This window comes from Aplidium turbinatum, chromosome 1, assembly GCF_918807975.1.
Source record: "Aplidium turbinatum chromosome 1, kaAplTurb1.1, whole genome shotgun sequence".
NCBI lineage: Eukaryota > Metazoa > Chordata > Ascidiacea > Aplousobranchia > Polyclinidae > Aplidium > Aplidium turbinatum.
The window spans coordinates 35321652-35325959 of NC_137472.1; the positions used below are offsets into that span (position 1 = coordinate 35321652).

A 4308-nucleotide genomic window follows, 5' to 3' on the forward strand; every position below is an offset into this window, starting at 1 on the left:
ACTGTCACGGGCTCTTTAAAGAGCCCAAGCCCTAAAAAATAATCACTTTTTGCAATCACCATTACTCTGGTGTTTGTTTTCCAAACTGCATGGGTCTTACTTTCTTAGAAAGAGGAACCTTGTATTGTCTAAAAGTTGAAAAAAATTACTTGGTTTGTATTTGAACTTTTTCTTCAATTTTCAATCAGTTACAGAGAATTTTTATTTTTTTGTGCAAAGTGAAGTTTATGCGGCTCTTTCTTCGCATAACACATAAACATTATCATGACAACGTCGCCTGCAAAGCTTGACACTTGCCTGACGTTTAGCGGTGACGTTTACCGCAGTTTAAATGTTTTTTTTTTACATATCTAAACGGAAACAAAAAAGTCAAAAAACACAAAATTTTTGTAGTTTGTCAGAAATTTTAGTCATTTGAGGCATCTTTTTAAACGAAATACACAAAATTTGTAAACATATTGTAAAAGACTGTTGAAAATGCAACAACTGTAATGTTTTGATTTTTTTTCTGGCAATTACCGTTCTCAAAATACGGCAGTACAAAATCAAAGCCTTGCTCAAGCTAAATTCTGAAAAATGCATCAACGAAAGGGTGGCAGTTAAAGGGTTAGCCTAATGTGAACCTTTTCTTCTCAATATTGCCCAAATCTTAGAATCGAGAATGGAACCACCTTTACTTTTACCCCTTTACCTAATGTTTCTTTTTCAACAAACTCTCAGTTTTTAGTGAATAAGCCTCTGTTTCGGCCTTTTGGGCCTCACCAGTGCCGTTATGACTCTTTATTGAGTGCTTTCAGTTTTATTTTAAAATTTAGCAAAAAAACACCATTCAGTTACAGTAAAATGTATTTCAGGTTTGCGACAAAAGCATTGACTGGCATCGAGGTACAAAAAATGCAGCAAGCCAAGACCCACATGTTACTTGATTCTCTGGTGAAAGCACAAGATGATCATCAGCAGTGTCTAAGCGAGCCTCCTAGTGATCTTGTGCTTCCACTCAACAGCCAGGATGATGTGCTGTGCAGAACATAGAAACATTTCTAGAAGATAAAGATATAAGAAAACAGTTGGTGAGTTACTTCTAAAATATCAAGTTCCAGCTGCAGAAGGCCATTTTGTTTGTTTTTGTAGTTGTTAAGATCGTCTTGTTTAAAATAGGCAACATCTAAAATTATAATATGTTACAGGTTATGTTCTTTGGATGCATTGGAGGAAAAGATGTCTTCAGCACTGTTCAGAGGCTCATGAGCCATGTCATGACGAATACATTGGCAAGAGAGTTCAACATGACTGGAAGAAATTTTAAGCGTTCGTTTCGAAAATTAAGCCTTCTCGAAATGATCCAGGGTGAGGAGATTTAATGCAATATTGCATGAAAAAGGTTTTTATTACAGTGACAAAAAAATCACAATTTTGTATTTGTAACAGAAGGAATTCGCAAAATCTTTGAAGAAATGATTTCAAAGTTTATTTGTAGCAAGATAATTCCCATTTTCTTTTCCAGACTGTTGTAATCAACGTAACTCTGAGTTTATCAAGCATGGAAGATGCTTTCAGAGCTTTTTTCAGTGCGATTAGTTCATTACTTTACGGGAAAAAGTTGCTTGTTACGTGGCTTCAGCAACCGACCTTTTCCACAAGACATATTGGTTTGGACCAGCTATTTGCAAATTATCCGAATGACATTATTATTTTTAGATGGAGTACGAAGAACCCACAACTTGTCCACAGCAACAAATTCAAATATCGATGCCGCTATTTCAGACTTGTTGAAATACGCAAGAGATTGGGATGGTGGGCGTTTGAGAAGAGGAAGACAGGAAATTTGATTTCAATTTGCCTCTTATGCCCTTTTCTGGACCGCTGTTATATTTAGCATGTTTTTTGTTTTTGCTGTGATGGTTAGAAATAAAAACAAACTTAACTGCCATCTGTCCTACTTTTTGCTCGTATGAATGCCTTTTCTGGCAATGTTGTACCGAGTGGAATGCTAGTATGATAGGTGATAAGGTTTACTGCGAATTGAGGCCTCGATCCCACGTCTTCGTGGTCATCATTATCAGCACAGATGAACTCGAAAAAAGTGAGTTAACTACACGCCACCATGTGGTCAAAGTTTAGAAACTTTTTCGGTTTGGTAAGGTCGTTCTGTCTATCCTTTGTCAAAGTAGAATGTGAGCGTTTGATCGTAGATTAACAAATGGATGGCCAACGCTAGGCCCACGAGTAACCAAATCGTTTTCGCCACAGAGGAGATGATTGTAAATTGCGTCATTGATTCCACGTCGACCCAACGAAAGCGTTTGGTCATAGGTTGTGCAACAGTGCAGCAACGTTGGTTCTACGATTAAACAACTCTTTTTCGCCACAGTGAGTTAGTTGTAAATTGCGTCGTGGATCCCACGTTGAACCAACGGAAGTGTTTGGTCGTCAGGTTAGTCTCAGGTGGCAAATGGTTGTCCAACAGTGCAACAACGTTGGGTCTACGATTAGGCAAGCCTTTTTTCGCCACAGTGAGGATAGTTGTAAATTGCGTCGTGGATCCCACGTCGAACCAACGAAAGCGTTTGGTCGTCAGGTTGGTCGCAGGTGGCAAATGGTTGGGAAAGGGTTGGCCACCAGTGCGCCACCGTGGGATCGACGTTTAGCCAACCGATTTTTGTGACTGACGATTCGCCCACGTTGGACCGCTGGCCAAATATCTTACGCGCCAACGTCGGAAACCAACGGAGGGCCCACGGAACGTTTCCGATGGGCCAACGACACGTTGTTGTGCGGGTTGTTGCCGAGAAATTATTCCATTCACTAGGTGCCGCTGAATGGAGAGCAGTCCTGAAATGCGTTGCTCAAGCGCACACCCCGAGAGTCGAACCAGCGCCGTGTGATCTTGAGCCCGGCGCGTAACCACTGAGCTATCGGGGCTATCCTGGCTTATTTTTTCAAACTAGAGGTTGCAAAGAGCCTATACTACTTGCTTTCACATAAAAAGCACGTGCCACGAGATCGAACCAGCGAAAAAAAAAAACATCTTCCCTCTAAGACTAAGCCAACCAAAGGACTTGCAAAACCGATAGTGGCTCCGAGGTCTGACTACAAGTGACGTCATAATCCGCGTGTTGCGCAATGCAATCCGCCATAGCAGGAACGTGGCCAAAAATACAAGCGCGTGGAAAACCATGGTTTTGATAATTTTTATTGAGATAAGTATAACCTTAAAATGCAAGGGTGAGGTTGGTATTTATAGATTGAAACATGCTCTTTCAGATAAAGTGAGATCAAAGTCACCGTGCAGTTGCACTTTAATACCAAACCAAATTCTCATGAAACCTGTGTATTATGGCCACATCAGCATATCCTGTTTCGGTGGCATGCAAGTTATAACGTTCGCATTTTGTCGCTTCTACTTTTTTCAAAATTTCTGCTATATTTGGTATATTGCTTGTCGTTGTGATGGTCAGAAATAAAAACAAACTGAAGCCTACCTAACTTCAAAATTTCCCAATTAGTCTAATACAGTAGGCTATTTGTAGGTCCACTAGTACGCAGGGTTTCCCAAACTGTGGTCCGCGACGACTGCACAGGTAGTCCGTGGCGATATAACAAGAAATGATCATGTTGTGGATATGTTTTCTGTTCTGTGTGACTACATTACAACAAACCCTAATACAGAGTTGATTTTCTCTGACGTTGCACAACATTGGAATTGCTTTCTGCACATTTCAACAAGTAGTCTACTTTTTAAGAGACATATGAGAATTTTGACTGGATTTTAAACCTTTCTGTTGTTACAAAGACTAATCTGTCAGGACAAGAAGAATTAGACGAACTATCATCTGATCGAACTTTAATGCTTTGTTTCAATCAAACCGCTATTGCATCTTTCTGGCTGAGTGTTGTTGAGGAATACCCATTGCTATCGCAAAATGCAACTAAAATTTTTTTTGCCTTTTGCCACGACCTACATGAGTGAGACAACATTTTCACTCCTAACCCAACATGAAGACAAAATACAGGTCCAGACTTTCCGTGGACCCTGACTTACGAGTTTGCCTTTCACAAATGACTCCAAGAATTGATGACTTATGCAATAAGAAGCAATCCCATCCGTCCCATTGATGTTGCCAGTTTTTAAATAAACAAAATTCGGTTTCATTTTTACCTTTGTTTTGGGAGTCCGCAAATAAACAGATTCACAAATAATGGTCCATGGCCCAAAAAAGTTTGGGAAACCCTGCACTAGTAAACTTAAATGTTTAAAGCTGTTCGAACACCACCTGGCGCCATGAGAGTAGCAGAGCCAATACCTTG

The 4308-nt window shown here is 40.1% G+C and overlaps 1 long non-coding RNA gene across 1 annotated transcript; it reads left to right on the forward strand.

Annotated features, from left to right (window-relative positions):
- The first annotated feature begins 951 nt into the window (after positions 1 to 951).
- LOC145771159 (uncharacterized) lies at positions 952 to 1778 on the forward strand. The gene is made up of 3 exons (XR_014289185.1): positions 952 to 1070; positions 1188 to 1347; positions 1699 to 1778. It is a non-coding gene; the product is annotated as an uncharacterized LOC145771159 (long non-coding RNA).
- Positions 1779 to 4308: the final 2530 nt, after the last annotated feature.